General features: G+C 48.2%; 1 protein-coding gene across 4 annotated transcripts in view; it reads right to left on the bottom strand.

Annotated features, from left to right (window-relative positions):
* The window catches only part of b3gat1a (beta-1,3-glucuronyltransferase 1 (glucuronosyltransferase P) a), a 59,169-nt gene extending 37,990 nt beyond the window's left edge, over positions 1-21,179 (bottom strand). Inside the window, exons 1-2 of one of the 4 annotated variants that reach the window (XM_076049790.1) lie at positions 20,592-21,178; positions 12,576-12,696 (exon numbers count right to left, since the gene is read on the bottom strand). The gene's annotated coding sequence lies outside the window, so the exon portion shown is untranslated. Of the gene's footprint in view, positions 1-12,575; positions 12,697-20,591 lie in introns of all 4 variants that reach the window. The other 3 variants (XM_076049791.1, XM_076049789.1, XM_076049792.1) reach the window with 3 other exon arrangements.
* Between the last annotated feature and the right edge of the window lie 491 nt (positions 21,180-21,670).

Raw genomic sequence — 21,670 nt, 5'->3', positions numbered from 1 at the left:
ATGAGACTTTCACCCTTTGTCTTCGTCTGCCGGGTCGGAATTATTTGAAATGGATATTTTCTTTACATCCCCATCTGCCTTCACGTTGGTCTGGCGATACACCTTTAAGAGGCTCCGACCTGCCACACTGGGAATCTTTGTGCTGGCTGAAATTCCCCGAGGATGCTCGGCCATGTGTGACACCGGCTCCCAGAGAGAGAGGGATAGAGAGAGAGAGAGGGGGTAAACAACAAGTTTAAAAACCGACAGTGACAGCAGCAGGTGCTGGACACGGAATCCTCCGGTCTTGGTGTGAGTGAGTGAGATCGGATTGGACGGCGCAGAAGTCCAAAGTTTTAGACCTTTATCCTCCCTCGAAGGGGGAAACTTTCATCTGAAAAACATTTTTTTTGCAAGAGCAAGTGTCAGAGCAAGAGAGAAAATGAAAAGAGAAAAAAGCTTTTCCTTCATGAACACACTGTGTGTATGTCAGCACATCTCCAATTAGCCCCATGTAAGCTGGAGGAAAACACATGTGCTGCGGCGCTCCAGCTCAAACTTGCACTTCACACTCTGCGACCTTGATCGTTTCAATGGAGACTTCAAGCATGAAGGCGTCCCAGACGGTTTTGATTTCTAATCAGACTCGGCTTGACTTTGAATGCCGGCGGGAAATAAGAGAAAAAGCATAAAACATAAAATGGAAAAGAAACGAGTTGAACTGCGGGAATTAATCAGACCAAGTTGGATCAACTGAGCTGCGAAAGTCTGAGCTGGAAAACAACATTTGTCAAACAGCCTATTTCAAGTAGGCAGCGACTGCAACGCCTGACAATTTAGCCCCACAAGTCATTAAAAAAAGTCAACTGTGTTGCACTGAGACCTTGTTGCAGTCGCTGTCGATACTGCAGCTTTGTTTCCAAGGAAAATAGTCCCAGAATTTAATTCTAATTAGACCAAACAAACTTTCCTCAATTCAGTTTCCAGACGAAGCAGCGATGGTGACGGGACGCGCAGACGGCTTCGAGCGCAGAGAGCAATTAAACAGCTCTGCTTTGATAAACAAAGTCCAATGTGCATCAAGGGCAAAATTATATCAAGTCTGATTATGTACCACCGCAGGCATGAATCAATAACATGTGCAAACATCAAACCAAGCAGGGATTTGCAAATCGGCCTCTGTGAAACAAATTGAGAGGGCAACACCGGCACCACGAGCTCCACTGGCAACAGCAGCAGTGATATATCACTGGAAGTGGAGGGAGACGGTTGAAGATCAGGACCAGGAGGAAGAAGAAGAGGACGGAGAGGAATAACAGCTTTCAGGGCTTCGTCTGCATTTAGCGTCAGTTTGTTTGTTTGTTTGTTTGTTTGTCTGAGGCCAAGCAGAACAATGTGGAACTCATAGCCAGAAAGTGGGAATAAACAACATTTCCACTGGCGCTAATCAATAGTTAACACTGTTTAAAACTGATTCTTTGTGACATTTAGAGCCCAAACAAACAATCAAGTGTTAAAAAAAAAAAAAAAAAGGAAAAGGCTGCCGCTTCACAGCCTGTTTGGAACGCTCGTCCTCTGCACTGAACGTCTGACGGCGTGTTGTGAAATGTATGAACTGAAAAATATCACCATTGTCGAACTCTGGGATATTAATATCGTCCCGAGTCCCGGGTCGAAATCTTTTGTCCAGTTTGATGCGCCGCATCCCTCCCATCTGGTGAGGATATAAATGTATTTATTGAATTATTTTGTTCAGTCTCACGCTGCAGCGGAGCAGAGCGGCAGAGTTCAGGTCCGGGTCTGGTCACAGTGTGCACACATAATGGGGGGAATGAGGATGTCTTGAAGGGCACTCATTTTTCAGAGGCTTTGAAAGGATCCTACATTATTCCCCTTTCTTGGCCGAGACGTTCCGCTTAATGTGTCTTTTCTTGCCGCTCTCTCCCCCCGTTTCGCCGGACCTCTAACAATATGCGTCGAAGCCTCTCGGTGGATACAGCGGCTTCAAATAGAATCTCCTCTCCCCGGCTGCCGACATCCTCCCCTCCCCTCCCCCAACACTCCTCCTCCTCCTCTTCCTCCTCTACCTCCTCTTCCTCGCCGTTCCAAATGCAAAATGTGATTTACGTCGGCTCTCAAGAGCTCCCTTCAGTCGCATCTGTCTCAGTCCCTCGCAACAAGTACACACACACACACACACACACACACACACTTCCAAGTACCAATTTGGGACCTTATTGGATCCAGCTTAAGGTGCAAAGAGCCGTTTGTCATGCAGCTCATTGGGCCAGACAAAAGAAAAAAAAAATAGAAAAGTTGGAAGGCATTTTATGAACCGGAGCCATAATAAGCAACCAGGGGAGAGGAGCCGGATCAGATATAAGTGGCCTCTCCTCTCCCCTCCTCTGCTGGACCGAGCCAGGGCTTCCTGTTGCCCCGCCCCCCTCAGAAGAAGCTACGCTCCTCATTTGTCAGCCGCGGCCGTCAGGCCCCGAGGGCTTGTCCGCTTTTGATGAATGGCGCCGGGGTCTCTGTCCCTTCGCCGCCATCCATCAGCCTCCGGTGGACGCGCGGCATTAAGGGCAGACAACTCTAGCAAGGGGGCGCCGACGCGCTCCCGATGCTGATATTTGGCCGGTTGCGCTCCTTAAAAGGTGGAGGCTGTATTAACACACCTTGGTGGTGTGGTTTTTTTCTTTGAGCACACTGGCACATGATTGCACAATTTAAATTCATCTATTTTTTTAGGCTGCATCACCCCATTGCATCGCTAGCTGATGTGCTGTGGATGCTATTTTTTTTTATTATTATTTAATAAATCTACTCGCATGATTTAACATCAAGCAGACTGCAGCGGGAATCCAGCTATTGAGAGAGAAAATACCTTGAACTCTTGAACTTTTGATTAACCTCTTTGTTATTGCAGATCATCCTGCAGGGCACACTGCAGGTGTGGTGCGGGTTTCACTTTAGCGTCAGCAGACATAAAAGGAGTTTCTCTGGAACAGCAAGGACACGAGCCGGTGCACGCTGTGAGGGGACGTTCAGACTATTATTATTATTATTATTGTTAGACTGAAAACTACAGCGGCGCAGTGACGCTGCTCAACGCTAACGGTAGCGTAGCTTGCAAACAAGCACTGTTGCAGTACTCGAGATCGAGAAGAATCCAGCTGCTGCTGCTTTACGCTCTGTTTGTGACACCCACAGTGGCACAGTCCCTTATTCCCAGCTATTTTTTGATTTCATGAAGCTTTTTTTTGAAAATGGTTCAAAATAGTTGGCCAAGCAGCAAAATGTTAAAGACCATTATTAAAAGGCACCTTGCTGAAAAGAGATGTTGCTGTTCAGAAGCAAACTTGAATTTAAAAAAGATTCTGGTCATTTTTTTTCTGTTTTGTTGTTATTTTTCAAAGTCTTGTCTGGATCACGATACTCTCTAGTCTTGATGATGTTTCGGTCTCGGTCGGTGCCGTCTTGACTACAACACTACAAACAAGGCAGCCTGAACGGTGATGAACGAAGAAGCTGAACACCACAGAAGAAACAGCCAGAGCGTCACTGAACTTCAGTCACCAGCCCCCCTCCATCTCTGTGCCACCCTCCGATGCTGATGCTGCAGTTCCATGTGAACCTGCTGGTGTCACTGGTGGCGTCAGGTAGCACCTGCGGCTGCACCTGCAGCAGAACGGCGGCGTCTGCAGCTGCCGCCCCATTTCAAAGCAGCTCGGCCGCCCTCCAGCCAAACAGAGGCTCGCTTTTGTATTTTTTTCTGGAAAACTGGGCGAAGGTAGATTACAGCGCCCCCTCTGGGAAGGCGGCTCAGCTGTTTTTCAGCAAGCAGGTGTCTCAGGTTGAGACTCTCTACGAAGGTGTCCTGTGTTTCCGTCATAATTTTCTGTCGAAAAAAATAGTTTGTTTCTCCACAAACGAAAGTCTGCTCAATCTCATCCAGAGTCCAAGAAGACGTGCAGTCCCTCCTCTTCCTCCTCTTCCTCATCCTCCTCCTCACTCCCACGGTCCGTTTGGCCACTCGGCATCTTCATTATTACAATTTAGATGTTCTAATTTATGTGTCTGCATGCCAAGTTTGCGGCCCACTTCAGCAGATTATTTTAGAAATAATTATTGTGGACTGATACAGATATAAATATACATGGTAAATGCCAGAGGCATGTATCAGTTCCTGGCCGACCGTGTCGTCACTTTGTTTGCTGTCTGTTTTGTGTCCTGCTGTGTCACTTCTTGACACCAGGAAACCACACGACACATTTAAATCTCTGCTTTTCTCAAACTGCCACCACGATCTGTGCTGTACTTTTGTGAAGACTTTTGCAACACTTTTGAGACTACAGTGTCACAAGATTTGAGAATGCGTCCCTCTAGTCAGACGTCAGAGCTGTTGGACGTAAATCACTGCTGCGCTGCAACCTCGCCTGGCAAACTCAACCTAGCAGGACATTTGTTAGTCTTCTTCTCTTCGGCTACCGTCCTGCTGAAAACGTCTCTGTTCGCTCAGATCCCTGCGAGATATTAGCAACACTAATTCGTCTCTGCCTGTTGCCAATGCAAAGCGGTGTGAATGGGTTCTTATCGATTGGACGCTTAGCAAAGCATATTGCTTTGCTGCACGTCTGCACCGATGACAGGGTGCCGCTGAGGAAAAAAAACAACAAAAAAACAAAACACTCAATTTAACTTCAGAATCAAAAGCTGCAGCTGCATTTCTTCTCCTGAACTTGGTATCACGGCCACTTGAAATACACCGAAAATAATAATACTGATGAGGAAAAAAAAGGTTCACACAAAGCTACTGCGGCCACCGAGCTCTTATCAGATGGGTGTTGAAGCTTATCCCCGGCCACAGTTTAAAGGAGAGCTTTTCCTCTTTAGTTAAATGGCTTAAACCTCCTTAGATTTAGACCGTTGGCTGGCACAGTTTGCACATTATCGACGGCCGCCGCCTCAATAACTCCTCATTGCAGGGCCATGCAGAGGACACATCTAAAATTTAAAACCTTAGCGCTGCTCCATTTGTGCAGGTTTGAGCTGCACGTCGGACGTCACATTAGGCTATTTCTGACATTGCGAAGGTTTTTTGCCATTTTTCTTCTTTTTTTTGGCACGAGTTCTTGAGACCTTTTCATCGGATTGCAGCCAAAAAAAAACAAACAATTGAATTCAGATTTTTCCTCAGTGAAAATTCAATGAAAGCCTTATTAAACTGAGACTAAACACTCACATTCATCATTAGACTGCAATATGTTTGCAGAGTCCGCCTTCGTCGACACCCCCCAGAGCTGCACAGTGGTTTAGCGTTAAGACAATGCAATATTGAAAATGTTGTGTAACTAATAACACACAGGCCCCTGTCAACAACATGTAATGGTCTTTCTTTAGCAGCAGTTGCTTTTCCGCTCTGCCACCTCGCCACCTTCTCTGCCGATACAGAAAAGTGGCTGCTGGAGCTGGAAAATTAAACTAATGGCGGTTGTCAAGATGGATGAGCGCGTCGAACTCTGAGCAGCGCAGCTTCCGTGTGCCGTACAATTGCTTACTAGTTAACACAAATGATTCGAGTTGGACTGGACACGGCGACAAGGTGGTGGGACGTGGAAGTGACACTGACAGACAAGACAAACTGCTTTTGACAGCTCATTTTCATCGTCCTCAGAAATTCACACTCGAGTGGATTTTTTAGGGGCCCCGTTTTTCTCCCTCCTTTTTTCTTTTTAAAGGCGAGACTTTTAAATGAAGCTCAAAAGAGTGCACATGGAATACATAGACGGGAGAAGAACGGCTCCAAGCGCCTCTGGAGAGCAGCTGCCGCTGCCGAGGGACTTGACCGCAGTGAGAGACGCCTGGCGATTCCACCTGCTTGGTTTGGTACATTTTTTTTTCCAGTGCGTCTGTCTCTTTTTGTATCGTTTCCTCTTTTATCTTAGACAGCCGGTGTCCCGACGCCAAATGCTGCGACCTCGTTGTAGGCAAAAGATTGAAAAGGTGGCAGAACGTCTGATAAATGCAGGGTGGAATTTGCGGTCGCCTCCTTTCTCTTTGAGAGAACGCGAGCGTCGCAGTCGGCCGGCTGCAGTCGGGCCTCCGTTTCGAACGCTTTCTTGTTGGTGACGTTTGCAGAGACAGCCTCTGCTCTCGGGGGGCCTGTGGGGGAGGGTTGCCCGTGGCAGCAGCTGACTGACACGCCGCTCTGCCGTCGCCTGCAGGGATGACGACGTGCCGGCGGCCTCTGCGGTGGCTGCCGAGAGCCGAGTTCTCATCCTCTCACGCTGCGTGTACCTCTGAAAGATGCAGCACTCGAGCGAAGCCTCGACGGGCTAATCTCCAAAAAGTGCACTAGCAGGGCACACGAGCTGCACCAAAAAAAATTTGAAATAAAAATAAAACAATAATAATAATAATAATCTGTGCACACTCTTTGGACATTACCTCCACATCATAAAAAATGTTCTCCTCTGCAAATTTAATGACTCCCCATCCGTCATTTTTTTAAATGGCAGCAGTCGGGTAACAGATCGACATTCCAGAAATTTCTGCCTTCTAAAAATGGAGTAAATGAATGATATCTTATTAGATAATTAGAGGTGTGATGATACCTAAGAGAGTGAACATTAGTGGCCATATGGTGACTCAGTACAAATTACCACAATTGATGTTTACAGTAAACAATAGGGGCTCATTTTTAAAATCTCTGACAGGAGACGCTGGCATCTTTCACAAATGGGAGCAGGTGGGCCTCTTGATTAAAAAAACAACAACAACCAAGTCGCTCTAATATAAATATGTCAATGGATGAATTGGGATCATGAAACTTGAAGAGCTGGCACAACATTGGCGGCTTGGCTGACACAGTAATAAAACACTTTGTTACAAGGGTGAAATTAATTCTGATCCCATCAAATCATCAATCCAGAAATGCAAAGTCTAGAAAACACAAAGGCTGTGACATATTTGCAAGTTGATAGATAGATAGAAAGCACAAAGTCAGACCAGACCAGAGTGACCAGGTTTTCGACTGATACCCAACGATTCTAAAGGGTCTCAGCACCACTTGACCTCCCAGATGATCCAGTTTGGTAAATATTGGAAGGATTCAGTTTCTTTGCTCCGGGACTCTCTTGTCTCCTCAGCGTTTTTAACCAGTCTTTAAAGTTCATCCGTGCTGCTGCTAATCACACTGAGGTTTCTTTGTACAGAAGCCCTTTTAAAACTGGCCCTGAACAAACAGCCGGGTCGTTTAAAAAACGGTTTCCCCTTGTTTAAACCAAACACTGTGATTTAACTCGCCGTAGCGGAAGTCGCTCTGTGTATAAATACTCCGCTCGACACTTATCAGTCGGCTCCTGCAGCACTGCGTGCAAAAGGTTCCCTGTGCTGCATGAGAATAAAACATGAGCCACAGCCAGAAATCCATATCCATTATCTTGGCATGCATGCTTTTCATTTGCAGCGCGGCGGGACTGGAGCTGCATTGATTTTCAACCCCTTTCCCCGGCTTGTGTGCGGTGTAAAGACCCGCTTCTCTTCCCTCCACGTTTGAATTTGGCATGTTGGAAGCCACCTTTGGACCGTATCTATCAACATGCGATTATCACTGATTCGGTCCGTGCGGAGAAATCAGCCTACAGCCGAGGGAACTGAATTTCAAGCATCTTGTGTTTGCCGTATTTCTAGACACTGGATGGATTGCAGCGAAAGAAAAGAAAGGAAAGAAGCAAAGTAAGTACATTAGTGTGCAGACGGTTGGTTTCCTGGCACACATTTAAATTTAATGACGGGAGCTGTAAAGGATTATGATAATGGTAGTGTCACTATCAGTCAATTATACACTGACATTAGTGTGTGTGAATAACTCCAAGAAGTGCAGTTGGATTAATTTCATTAGACATAATAGTTTTTGTTTTTTTTTTCCAAATGCAATATTTCCTTAATTCCCTCAGCAGGGAAACAAAAGGCCGTGGTAAACCTCCACCGTTGCTGCCATTTAACTATTTTACATAATGACCTTTTGATTAATTTCAAATCAAGTGATTTTATTTTTTTCTTCACGCTGATGAGATGAAATAAAAGCTTCTCAACCTGGGGAAAATGTGGAACATTTCACTCACACATTGTCAAGATAAATCCTCTTTCAGTGGACGCGCGTGAGAAAAGGATTGGTCTCTGTGTGATGTGCTTCTCTGTGGAGGTCTCTACCCCCCCCCCCCCCCCCCCCATCCCTCCATCCCCTCATCCGTCAGTCTCCCCCCTCGACCGCTGCCTCGCCGCCTGAAGGCTTCTGATCCGACACGACATGGAATGAATTCTTATGCCACCGGACGCTGATGACATTGAGTATTTCTCCCTCCAAGTGCCTGGCAGCCACGTGATCTCTTCCATCCCTTTGTCCTTCCAGAGACAGAGAATAACAATACCAAATTATATATAAAAAAAAAAACACCCCCTCACAGACCCACCACCATCACAGCCTAATGGAGGCACTGTGTGACTCGATCATATGGCAGCAATTGATGAAACAACTTTCTGTGCATGTTCCCCTAGGAGACTGAAGGATCATATTTCCTGCTATCATCCAGTTGAGTTTCCATCAAATTAATTTTGAAGCATATAGCGCAGAATAACAAATAGTTCAGGAAACCTCCAAAAAAAAAAAAGGTTTTGCTGAACAAACTCTGGCAACGTTGGTGTGTGCGACGAGCTGCAGTCGATGAATGACTTTGTCCCGGTATGAGAGCGGCGTTCCAGACGGTCAACGCCAGCTGACCTACAGGAATAATTACAAGTTGGTCAGTTGGCAGCAGCACCTAAAGTCCTCTCTCTCGTCCTGCAGCCCATTTTCTTTACCTTTTAAAGCCACGTAGTGCCGGCCTGTGAAATTACTGCGTTCGGCGTAGCCTTGCTTGTTTTTTATCAGATACATTAATGCAAGCATTCCCCCGACCCTCCCGTAGCTCAATCACAGTGACCAGATAAGCTGAAATGAGGTTTGGTATTTGAAAAATACCAAATGTTGCTCAATGCTTAACAGAGGAACAGTGATGGTGTTTCTGTAATAAACAGTGGGGCAGTTTGTCTCCATCGAAGCCTCAAGGTTTTCGGGGTTAACGCTCCGGAGTCGTAAAATCTGGTGACTCAGCTTCAGCTCCTCCTACCTTTCACTTATCAGCCGATTCTCGACGCGTCCTTGTCGTGGTGTTTTTTTGCTTGTTTTGTTTTTCCCCCACATTGTTCCCGCTAACAGCCGGTCGCTTCACAGCATTGGTGCTGCTTGCCTTTTGACGGGCGAGAGGATTTTTTCTCTTGGTGCTGATTGTTAAGTATAGGGCTTGTCAGATCCTGCTGGCTGCTGGCTGCCGCCTGCCGCTACAATCAGGATCAGCGATGCCCAAATGAGATGGTGGGCGGTGGGCGAGGAAGAGAGAGGACGAGAGCGTCTCTGCTCGCAGCCCAAAAAAAAAAAATTGCAGCGTGCTTCTCCTTCACCGCCGCTCTGAACATCAGCGTGTCAATGCTGCCGTTGCACGCGGCAACGTCTGCCCCTCTGGCGTGATTTCCACTCAATCGCTTCAGGCTCTGTTTATCTCATTAGCTTGTAGCGTGTAATCAATCACGCAAGGGCATTTGTTCGGGGCCTCCAACCCACCACGTATTATGACTCCGCTTCTCCTGCGCGGTGCAAACACTGTTGTGTCTGCTGTTATCTTTAGCCACACGCTGCCGCTAGCCCGACACAGCTGCCTGGCGCACATTCAAATGACCCTGTTCTGCTAATGCTAAGTGAAGTGGTGTCCATGCAGGGCAGGGGAACACACACACACACACCGCGTCGGTCTGAAAGTCTCCAAAGAGTCGTTTCCACAGGCAGTAAAAAATGAAAAATGAGAGGCTACAGTCGACTGAGGTTGTTGCAGGATGAGCAACACCAGACTGCCACAGCCGGCGGCGGTAGCTTCAGACCGAGCAGCCACTTTCCCTGCACGAGCCACTCTGATTATCGCACAAGTCCCACTTTCTGTCACACTCATGCATGACCGGAAGACAAGAGTCTGCCGAGGTACACGGCCCACAGGAGCCGACCTCAAGCCGGCTGCTGGATTCGCGCAAAACAGCAAATGATAATTCTGAAATGTCCAGGAAATAACCCAATTGGGAAATAACTGAGATGACATAATACCACAGAAACAACAATTACAGCAACGGTGGCAGATGTTCTTAATTCTGGCAGGTTATTGTCACCACCACGACTGCAATGGCTGTCGTGAAAGCAGTATTTTCAGAATCCTGTCTGGCCTTCATTTCTGTCTGGTGCACAGCTGCATTTCTTTGCTGCTTACAGTTATATACCACAACAATATTTTATCATAGCATTCTTCAAAAAGAGAAAATCTTTTGAAACTCCTTAGAAATAGCGTGTGTTCTCCAATCGCCACAAAACACAACAACCTATGGTGAATGCTAAAACTTTTTTGCCAGACAGATGATTTCTTCCCTCAAAATTACAGATATTCTTTTGGCAATTTCAACTTGAGTGAGGCAAATTGCACCTAGTGGCTCTGGCAAATTGTTCCACGAAGGAAAAATGAAGAGTATAGCACCATCAGTTTTGAGTCAAATTGGACAATCATCTCTCACATGCACTTGGATGACACTAGACTATTAGAACAGATGCAAAATGCATTGTCATTGTATTGCTTTGGCCACAATGCTAGCGGGGTTCAAGGCTCTACACTTGGACCGGCTCCGTTTGGAAATGAATGGGTGAGAGTTTAAAAAAGTAAATTTTGACTGAACCAACCCTTTAAAGTCAAGGGTTTTCAAGAAGTCCAGGGTTTCAAGCAGGTGTGGATTATTCTGCATGCTGGAGGATATTGTGAAGTTTGAATGTTATCGTCCTGACCGGTAGAGTGGAAAGGTTCCATTACTGTTGCAGCAAGGCAGCATTTGAATTCAGCACTGATTGCAGTCCAAAGGTGCTCCCTTAATTAGTGAGCATTTAAATGATTTTCCCGCAGATGAATGGTGAGTAATTTGGGGGAACGCTGTGTGAAATGCAAAGCTCAATCGCGGTGTCTGCACTAATAATTGTTGTCTTATTTTTCGAGGTTATGTGCCTTTTTTTTTGGTAGTTTGACATGATGAATACAGATGCTGCCTCCGGGCCTTTGTTATTCAGCTCTTGAGGACTTTTTAAGTAAATGGTATGTCAAACCTGCTAGTTACCATTTAGCTGAGAGCAACCAGAGTCCCCATCACAACCGCAGATTGAAAATTTACGCATCAACTTCCACAAAACGTCTTCATTCGTCTTGGGCGCATAACTCGTGAAAGGTTGATGGGAGCGATAATGACGCATGAGCAATTTTGAGCTCCGTATTTTGTAACGGTTGCTTCACAGTTTGTTCACGTCATTAACTCTTATGGCTGAGAAGCCCGACACATTAATGCTGCTGCAGTGCAGGGCAGAGACTCGCTGCTCAGGACTCGTATCAGGACGCTAATTAAAGTTCAGCGCAGAGAGGCGATAAACGGGGCACGGCGCCGGCTCTGACGGGTCACCTTGTGCTTTAAAAAACTTTCTGACGATAAATCAATGTCGGAAAATTAGCCAAGTTTGTGATTGCCTCGCTTGAACAGTTGGCCAGGTTTTAGCGGCAGCGTACCACATGGACACGCGTCTGTGTCCGCTGCCTGTCTGCCAAGATGAGTCAAAGACGCAACACCGTGAGGTGCGAGCGGCGCCGAGTGTGCACGCAAGTGTCACTTCGGGAACAAGGAGGAACATTCTGTGTCACACTGTCTTTCTTTTGCCACACTGAAGGTCCCGAATTCTGCGAAAGTCACTCGAGTCACAGTTTTCGAACAACAGCCCCTGGGTCTACGTGCTGTCGCTCGACGCCCACCAGAGTTCGTCTGCTCGCTCCACTTTTCACCAAGTAAATCCATAACCACACAGTCCAGGAAACCGGCCCTTAAAGATGTCATCAAGAACACTGATCAGTGTTGCGTTAGTGACCACACCCACAGCCAAAGACCGTCTTTTCATTTTGTCCCATTCCGATTAATGCAGACAATCCAACAAAGCGTGCAGAATCTTCCATCTGTAAGTGCGCACATTGGGGAGACAGGAGGGCATAGAGGTCGGAAATATTAGAAATGCCAGCAAGAAAACAGTAATACATTAAGTGCCCTTTCGGACCACAGTTGCATCACTCAGCGGCCAAACCAACACGAGACGTGAGGAGGTATGAAGGATGGAGGAAAACGTTTGAGATGGACGGACGTATTTATGTGTAGAAAATAATTATAAATGAGTCATGCAGATGTTTGTTTCTCTTAAAAGCCTTTTGGAAAAATACTATGAAGCTCTGCGAATTTATACGTGTGGCCACTGACTGACGCTCACCCTTCTCGTCCCTCGCTACTAGCTGAGCATTCCTGTCGGCTGGTTTGCAAATGTAAACACGGCAAATAAAAGGAACCCTCATTTGTTAATATTTGATGAAGGGTAATTCCCTGCTGCAAATGAGTGTTTATCCATCCAGCTCAGTCAAGACAGTAGAGAGTGCTGCCTACATCACCTCCAGGAAGTGAGAACAGGAAATCCAGACAGGCCTCTCTGTGCCAATCCTATTTCATAGTGCGTGGCGGGGAGGATTGCGCCGCGGCGGCAGGCGGATTCCATGCATTCCGCATCAGGCGCTAAGGAGGAAAATATAATAAAATTGATATATATAAAAAAAACAGCCACGGTTCTAATGCGTCTTGGTGAGGTAGATTAGTGAATCAGATTTGCTGCAAATCTCAGAAACGATGCACAAAAGAGACGCCGCTGCCACGCACTCACTGCCACGTTCCTCCTCGGTTCCTCTTTCATCACGCCGGAATCCAACTCTGGAACATCCAGACCATGATTGACATTTTGGGTGTCTGAGAATTTAGGCCGTAGTGCAACATGAGTGACGCTTCGAATTCCAGCATCTCGTTAAAATTGTCTTTTGCGCAATTGAAGCGGCTCCTGCGCGATGGTGATGAAAGCTGACAAACTTGTAGCGTAGCGCCGGCAGAGGCCGGCGAACCACAGTAAAAGACAAACAGCGAGTCTACAGTGTTGATGAATTGTTGTACCTTGATTAGTGTCATTAGCACCGACAATAGATTCCCAATATGCACCGGCGCACCAGGCTTAATCACAAACACGGTGTCGTCTGGAGATAGCATCTTCATTTGCATAACAAACCACCAAAGACAAACATGCGGCCCAGCGAGGCGAGCGTGCGCGGCGCCCAGGTCGACGCCGCCGAGGTCCCGAAAAAACAGAGAAAAAAACAGGCAGGTCAGAAGTGTCGCGTCGGGATCATCTGCAAGAGCTCAAGTTCACGTTGGAGGCGCGACGACCGAATGTTTAACATCTACAGTCTAAATTCCACTTTATAAACATGTCTCAATGCTAATAAAGTGCTTGAGGTGCATGGTCCACCTCTCTTTGGGTTTTCAGAGGGCAAGGACGGTCTTACCACATGGCCGCTCGCTTGGACTCTTAAAAGGTTTGCACTCAAACCGAGGGATTTACCACAGAGCCTCTGTGGATTTTCCTCAAGAGTGTAAGTGAGAGCTTGTTTGGACGGAGGGCCAAAGAAGAAAAAAAAAAGTGTTCCATGTCCAGCGTTCGCCATCGCTGCTGCCTAATCTGTCAGTAATTACGTCCAAAATCCCCCCGAGGATAAACAAAGGAAAGCAGTTGGCTTCCCGGCTAAAGCCCTTTCATTTGTCATGTCCTTAATAACCAGCAGTCATCTTGATGGAAATAAGACCCAGGTCAATGTGTCTGGAAACACTCCTCTAACCTTCTCTGCTCTTGTTTTAAATGGGCATTTAAAGCAGAAGAGCAGTTTGGCCAGTGAGGAGGAGGATATATTGTGCACTAGGACAGACTGTCTATCTGCTCAGGGATTGGTTGATTTCACTCTGACATCACAGAGGAGAGATGTGAGATCAAGTGGAACACTGGAGAACGGGGAAGAATTTTGCAGATATCAAATGTGTAGTTTTAGCATTAGATTAAACTAAATCTTCTTGTTGGGGCTTTAAATGTGAATACACAGCATTAAACAATGTTTTGAATTGGCTAGAATGTTTCTTGCACAGTGATGGTTTTTCAACTTTTTCGAGGAGGCAGCGGTCACACAACAGCAGCAGTTTAATCTGCACCAGACCCAGGGAGGCTCTGGCCAACATCGCTCCGTCCCTCCATCGCTCTGTCCCTCTGTCCTTCTGTCCCTCAGCCCCTCGCTGCATCAGCGTCAGGATTATGACATCAGCCGCGTATCGAGCGTCAACTTGTTTGACCTCCACCAGCATTAGCGCCGGCGCTGTCGGGTCACATCAGCGTCGCGTGGACGAGGCTGATGAGAGGGGACGACCTCTGTCAGCGCGCGAGGAGATCGCCCCCTGCCTCTCGACCTCCGACACCTGCACTGCGTAGGCTCACACCCCCCCCAACTTCCTCCTCCTGGCACGCAACTGAAGAGAGAAAAACTTTTTTTTCTTTTTTTTACTTTTGTTACTCTTCTCCGTGCAAAGCAGAACATGGGGAGGAGGGGGAGGTGTCACATCAGGATGTTGTTGTCGTTGTTGTTGTTGTGTTACTGTGCCTCCAGACGATGTAGACCGTGTGTCTCTTGTGCGTGAGTGCTGCGGAGACGCCGGCGGTGGCTTCTCTCCTCCGCTCGGTCTTCTGTCTTCTAATCTCCAGCAGGCCTGATGAATGTGAGCGTCGCTGATAACTCGCTGCCAGCTGTCCTTAATACCTCGCCTCCGTTTTCTTTATTTCCTCCGAACGCCACAGCGCCGCATCCCGCCGGCGATCAGCGGACGTGCCAACAAATGCACATAATGAGATTATGACAAAAGGAAATGCTGTTCCATTGAAGAAAAAAAAAACTCAAAAACTGAACTACTGTATAATAAAACATATTCAAAATGTTTCTGAAAGGTTTGAAAACTTCATGATGTTATAAAAAAGTGCTTTTCACATTTTCCCAACAATTAGCAGGCTCTGCTTTCAAAACACTGAGGTGGTAACAAAAAGGAAGTGAAGCAAAGAGCCTGAAAGCACCTGTATTTTTTTTTTTTAAAGAACCCACATTTCATTCCACGTTGAAAAACAGAATAAAAAAAAAAACACCCATGAAAGCTTTTCAGAAGGAAAAATGTTTCCGCTTTTCTAGCGACCAGATTTGGCAAGAGTTTAATGCAGGGGTGGGCAAACTTTTTGACTGGTGGGCCACAATGGGTTGTAAAATGTGAAAGAGGGGCCGGAGCAGGAGCAGATGGATGGAGTGCTTTGGTGAGCCACCTCGGAGGAGGAAAGAGGTCAACTTCAATATGTGGCAGCCAAATCAGCCTCAGTTTCAGAATTCAATCTTGGTCCAATCTTGTTTGATGAATCCAAAAACTGAATTGATTCCACTTTAATGTGCAGTAATTTACTTCATTTAAAATTAGTGCTGACTTTAAACAACACATCTGTTGTTCCCCTGTTCTTCAGAAAATCTGTGTTTCTTAGCCGCTCAGTGAGACATCCAGCCTTGCATCCAGAGTCCTGGCTGTAAAATTATCTCACGATAACATCTACAAAACAAACAGGATGAAGTGACAAGTTTGCCTTTGATCACATTTCAGGCCGTCTGCTGCGCTGCCTCGGTTTTGATCGTCGTGCTGTGATCATCCTGCTCGCTTCCAGGCCGCCGCCCCCTTTACAATCCTTCTCCCGAGCAGATTTCCAATTGGTGCGCCGACATCTCGCCGAGTGACAACACTTGGCAGGGTTCTCGCTGAAGCTGAAGCACGTGAGCGCGTCGGCTACAGCTTGGAGACATCTGAGTATCTCATGAGTGTGTGTGTGCGTGCGTGCGTGCGTGTGTGTGTGCGTGCGTGCTGCTCATTTCCAAGCTGCTCTGTTGTACTTTCAGGCAAACGCCCAGCGTCCCCGGAGGCAGGAGAACCTGCAGCAGCCGGCCACTTGCTGCAGCGCAGTTTCCTCCAGTTCCTCCGCAGGACGTCACTGAGCCGGGCCGGCGGCTGTCTTAATGGGCAGCCAGACAGGTTTTAAGTGGCCCACAGAGCGTAATCCGCCGAGGTACAACAGCACCGCTGCCAGCTCCCGACATAATGTCCTTTATTTTGCTAAGAGGTTGCTGCTTTTCTCGCTATTAAAAGAGGCACGGGGCCCATATGGCCCAACCCCCCCATCTCACCCCCCCCCTACCTCTTCCCTCAACTGCCACAGTCATCAAATGCTGCCATTAGGCTGAAGTTGTCTCACTGTCAGGAAAAGAGGAGGCTAAAATCTTGAGAAACTAATGTTCCATGCTGCTATTTTTTAACAGATTTAAAGGGGCAAAGCAATTTTATGCAAACCTGGATGCGTGCGCTAACTTTTGCGACAGGTGCCCGGGAATCTCTCCCATCCATCTTTACCGCACAACGTCCGGCCAGTCGGTCTTATTTACCACGGATTCCAGAACCAATCTGCTCCCCTCTCCAAGTAACAAAACAAGGAAGCAACTGCTGTCGGGCCCAGATGGAGATGATGATGATGAAGAAGAAGAAGACAGAAGACAGAAGACAGAGCCGCCATGAGCCCAGCTGCTGCCAGAGAGACTTGCTAATGTTGCAGGAGCCGGAGTAGTTTCGTGAAAACTGAATAGTATTATCTGTATCCAACGATAAGAAACTTCACCAGGGGATTTTTGTTTTTTCTTGCTCAGTGGACGACGGGTTTTCAGTTTGCTCGCAGCTGACTTTACCAAGAGTGTTGAAAAACATTAAAACAGATGGGATTCTGACATCCAATCACCTTGCAACATTTGCTTTCCCCTTTTTCAAATTGGAGGTCTTCGACAGACGTTTGGCAAATCAAAACGTTGCAGCTGGTGAGGAAGGCAACGTGTGCACAAGACCTCTTATTACATGTTTTCGAGGAAAAACCAAAACCAACTGCAGTCGTGCCTCTCTAGCACCCACTGTAGACGTCTCTGGAATTTATGTTTGCAAGATGAAAATACACACAAACGAAGTCCAGCGAAGGAAGAGGGTAAGAAAATATATTAGAAAAAGTGAACACTGAAGGACGACTTTTTATTGCGAAAACTCATCATGTCACTGCTGTTTCTCACAGATGAACCAGTCATTTATTGTATGATACTTAAAATCATAAAAGATAATGTTCAATAAAATGAAAGTGGAACAACTTGGAGATACTACAAATAGCAAAAAAAACACCATTGTTGTTGTTTATTAAGAAATTATTATTCCTGAACGATGGCTTTCTATAGAAATATGTGTTGGGAAAAACCTGCCCAGCTTAGGCCTGGGTTTGATTCTGTGAGCAGATCTGCTGATGTGGACTGCAGCTGCCCGAGGTGTTGTGGCGGGACGTCACCTTTTCCATTGAGTGGTCACGGTGATGAAGATCTAGCAGCAGCACAGCCTCACTGTCCCTCCGGTGAGCAGAGCCCAGCGCTGCAGTGCCGCTTTCCCTCTATTTTCACCTGTGTCATATGAGCTTGTGTTTATCAAATATTCCTGCCCGTATGCCACGTACTGTATAGGCTCCCGCAACTAAAACCTTTATAGGACGCTGGCAGTGGCAGAATGAAAAAAAAAAAAGTCAGTGTTTTATTGCGGCTTCTGCAGCCTCGGGCCGGATCGAACCTGCTGCTGCCTTCAAAGAAACACCTTCGGCGCTCACTGGACGGACATCAAACGGGCCGCTGCAGCGGCGGCGCACCAAGCTGGAGGTGTGAGCCGTCAGCGTGGGCAGCCGTGCTTCACGCGCACCCACGTGCTGCCCTGTCCTGCTTTACCTCCGCAGCCTCGCTGATGGCGCTCCGAACGTTTGGAAGCACAGTTTGATCTCTCCGACTTCGACGGTGCGGAAGGACGACCGTGGAAACTTTAAGTGCGTTAACCGGCCTCGTAGCACCGGCAATCGTAGCAAAATGCAAAAACCTCCCCAGATCTTTGAGAAAACAGCATGTTTAGCCCTCTGTTTCCTGCCTGGTGTGGAAAACCACTGCTTCACGGGACTTCAGTTTGTCTCAAGCCTTCTGGTTGGTGCTGTCACTCCACTGAGAGTATCAGTCCCATTTAGTTGCATCATAAAGGGCTGATTTTCAGAGCTGTGTGTGTCTACTTACTATTAGAAACACTGGTGAAGGAAATTTTACATCACCTTTAAGAAGAGAAATTAGGTAGTTCGTCACTAGTAATAATAACAGAAGTAATTAGTAATGCCTAAAAAAAACACCCCAAGGTCAATAAAATATTAATCAAGCACATGAATAGTCTAGATGTGCACATCATCAGGGGGTATTAATACATTTTATTTATATAACACGACTCCTGAACTCCAGCAGCAGCGCCACATCATGAGCGTGCACTTCTTGTCCCCTCAGCACTTTGTGTACTTTGTCCGTAGCCGTGAACAGGGAGTGAAACCACGAGCCTCCATAAACAAGCTGTGGAAGCTGTTTGCTGACACTGCTGGACTGAGAACAAGCTAAATATATCCGTGGTTGCAGAGTGCAGCAGCGGTCGGCGTGAGGCGAGGTGGGGGGGGCGGGGTTAAACAGCTGGGGACACATGCGACCTCGCCGCGTGCGTGCTTCTAGGGTCCTGCACCGCCGGAGAGACGAGAGGCAGCAGGTGTTTTCTGCAGAGGAGGAGTTTTTATGAGGAGCGACGGAGGAGGAACACAAACAGGTGAGGAGTCGACACACGTGTGTCTTGCAACTGAAAGGAGAGGAACACAAGCCAAAGGCCACAAGTAGCTAACCTTGCACAGCACATGAGGTCCAACAAGGTTCGACAAGCTGAACGTAAAAGCCCCAGAAGACGACGACGACGACGACGACGACGACGGAGTTAACAGGAAGTGACTGCAGGCCTAGCTTCTGCTTCTGCTTCTGCCGCTACTGCTGCTGCTAAAAGGATTTGCTAATGTCGCAGTCACGCCAGTTTGATCAGAGCTGGGGGGAATTTTTGCACAACAAAGGAAGAACAAAGAGTGATTCTGCAGGCTTTTCTCGCGAGCAGACATGTTTCTGCATAACACCTGACTGGCTTTGACAAGAGTTTGGAATGAAGACCAGTGACTGGCCACCAGGCTCTGAAGTTGCCAGTCACTCCATGAGGAAGCTTCAAAGTGCGGTGAGGGAAAATACCACCTGACCCTGTGCATGATGTGTCGAATCACCTTGCACAGTTTTTGCCCCGCCCCCCCTCCTCCTTCTCATTTACCGCCGTTTGTCTTTGAGCCGTTTACCTGATGGATTTGTTGTGAGATAATTCCCCAAAGGATTTAGGGAAACGGTCCATTTGGCAGCAACGGGCTCGGCTCCACATGACATGTGCACATCCGTAATTACATGACAGCAGCAATATCCTCCCTGTCCTCCCTCTCTGGCCAATTACACGATGGGTGTCGCCGCGCTGAGCCCGTTCGCCACCGACAACGCCGCCAACGCTCAGAACTTCCAGGGAGTCACGAGCGGAGACTCTGGCCAGGAAACCAGACGTTTGACTCAGTCACACCACTGCAAATGTTTTCCACAGGAGGACTCGCAGCAAAAATAAAAGCAAAACTGCTGCCATGGCTGAGAGTTCTGATGGTGCACGCCCAGCAGCGTGGCGTCCTGGTGGCACCCTGGTGCCACTGCAGCTATGGGCAAGGGAACACGGGTCAAAACAAAGTGCTGTTTCTTCTTTTACGGAGCGGCTCGACCGCCAAGGTCCAGCGTTTTTGTTTTTTCTGTTCCCCCGATGGAAGGACGTTTCCGTGGAGTTGATGCCCGCCTCTCTTGTACAAACCTGAGGGCAAGTCTAGAGGGCGATTGCACGGCTCCCCGGGGTGTCAGCAGCAAAAAAAAAATCAAAGATTCGTCAGGCTTTGGAATGAAAATCACACGCTTCCAGCCTGCACCACCGGCAGATCCCTTTGATTTGGCCTCACATCATATTTATTAACATGCACCGCAGGAAGAGCTGGAATCATGTTGCGTGAGGCGGCAAATCGGACTTTGCCGCGGCGTGCCGACCTCCTCCTCCTCTCTCTCACACACACACACACGCACACGCACACGGCCATCTCGGCGCCCAAGTGCTCATTGTGGGGATTATCTGCGATTCCTTCATCAGGCACACTGACACCAAGTCGTCTCCCACCTCTCCGCCTCTCCTTCCCCCAGCACCGAGCTCACACCGCCACTCTGCGGCATGCAACATAAGGATCCCACCCCCCATCCTCCAACCCCCTGGCAACACACACACACACACACACACACACACACCTCACCGCCACTGCTGCTGTACTATGGGACCCAGGCACAAAGATGGCAATCTCCCCCCTCGGCTGCTCCAAACCTGATCAGCATGGAAATTGCTTCATCTCTGTCAAGCCGATTGTTCATGCTTTCCAGGGCTGCTCTGATGTCTATCCGAGCAGCCGGCCCGACCAATCGCACTCAGAGGGAAACAGCAAGAAAAGTGTCATCATTCCGGGGTGTCTTTCTTTTCTCCCCACTTCCTCTTACCTTGTTCGGAGACTTCAGCTATTCCCGGAGCAGGCAGCAGAAGGACTCCCATTCATTCTCACAAATCCTGTTTTCCTCCTCGTCCCCTTTACTTCCTCTTCCTCAGTGCCTCGTTGAAAGAGAGGCACCATTCACACATCCCTTCCTTTTATTCCACCGCGCCAGCTGACACCCGCCTTCATTCCTCGAATTGATGGAGATTGGATGGAGGCAGCCGGGAGGGAGCTGTGCAGAGCCGAGCCGGAGGACGCTGGATTTATTTACCCTCCCTTCCCTGCCGCTGCCTTCTTGCTCTCGCACCAGCCCAGGCAGGCGCGTGAGGCGAGACGATGAATGCACTCTTCACCCCTTCTCTCTATCGCTCTGCCTGCCTCTCCTCCTCCTGCCTCCTCTCCTCTTCCTCCTCCTCTTCACTGCCCTCCTCTCTCCTCTCTCCGTGTCCCTCTCTGAGTCGAGTCTCCTTCCGTCGGCGGCGGCTCGCTAAAGCTGCACGCAGTAGCAGGCGGCTGTGTCTGTCGTGACGGCTGAGGCATCCGCGAATGCTGCTGCTCTGCTGCTCGGAAGAGAGAGGAGAGAGGAGAGGAGAGGAGAGGGAGGAGGGAGGGGGAGGCTAGAGGAGCCTCTGAGCAGAGACCGAGACCACCCTCCCCTCCTCCCTCCCAAAGACGGGCTTTCTAATGGCATGTACCATTAAAGCTGGGAGCAGGGTGGGCTGCAGCACTGGGAGCAGACAAAGGGGGGAGAGCGAAGGGGGACAGAGATGTTGGGGGGGTGGTTGTACAAAAACGTGCGGGGACGGAGAGGAGGTGTTGGAGAGAACAAAGAGGTCTGAGGCTGAATGAGGAATCGCGACTTGTCATTGTGTAATAGCCGCACAGTCAGCCGAGCTAGGAGAGAGTGATGAGCTGCTACTGTGCTCCCCCCCCAACCCCCCCTCCCCCCAACACTCTCACTCCTCAGTTAGCAGGAGCTCACTGTGCACCGACCGACGTGTGGACGGGAGCCGGCGTGGCATGTTTGTGTCTCTGGCAGTTCCGGCGGTCGGCTGCCCGAAGCCTGCAAGAGATTCAATCGTGTCA

This window comes from Nelusetta ayraudi, unplaced genomic scaffold (assembly GCF_046127955.1).
Source record: "Nelusetta ayraudi isolate G7.1 ecotype Tasmania unplaced genomic scaffold, CSIRO-AGI_Nayr_v1 ptg000120l, whole genome shotgun sequence".
Lineage (NCBI taxonomy): Eukaryota > Metazoa > Chordata > Actinopteri > Tetraodontiformes > Monacanthidae > Nelusetta > Nelusetta ayraudi.
The sequence above is the reverse complement of the archived record's forward strand: the minus strand, read 5'-3'. Positions and strand labels throughout refer to the sequence as shown.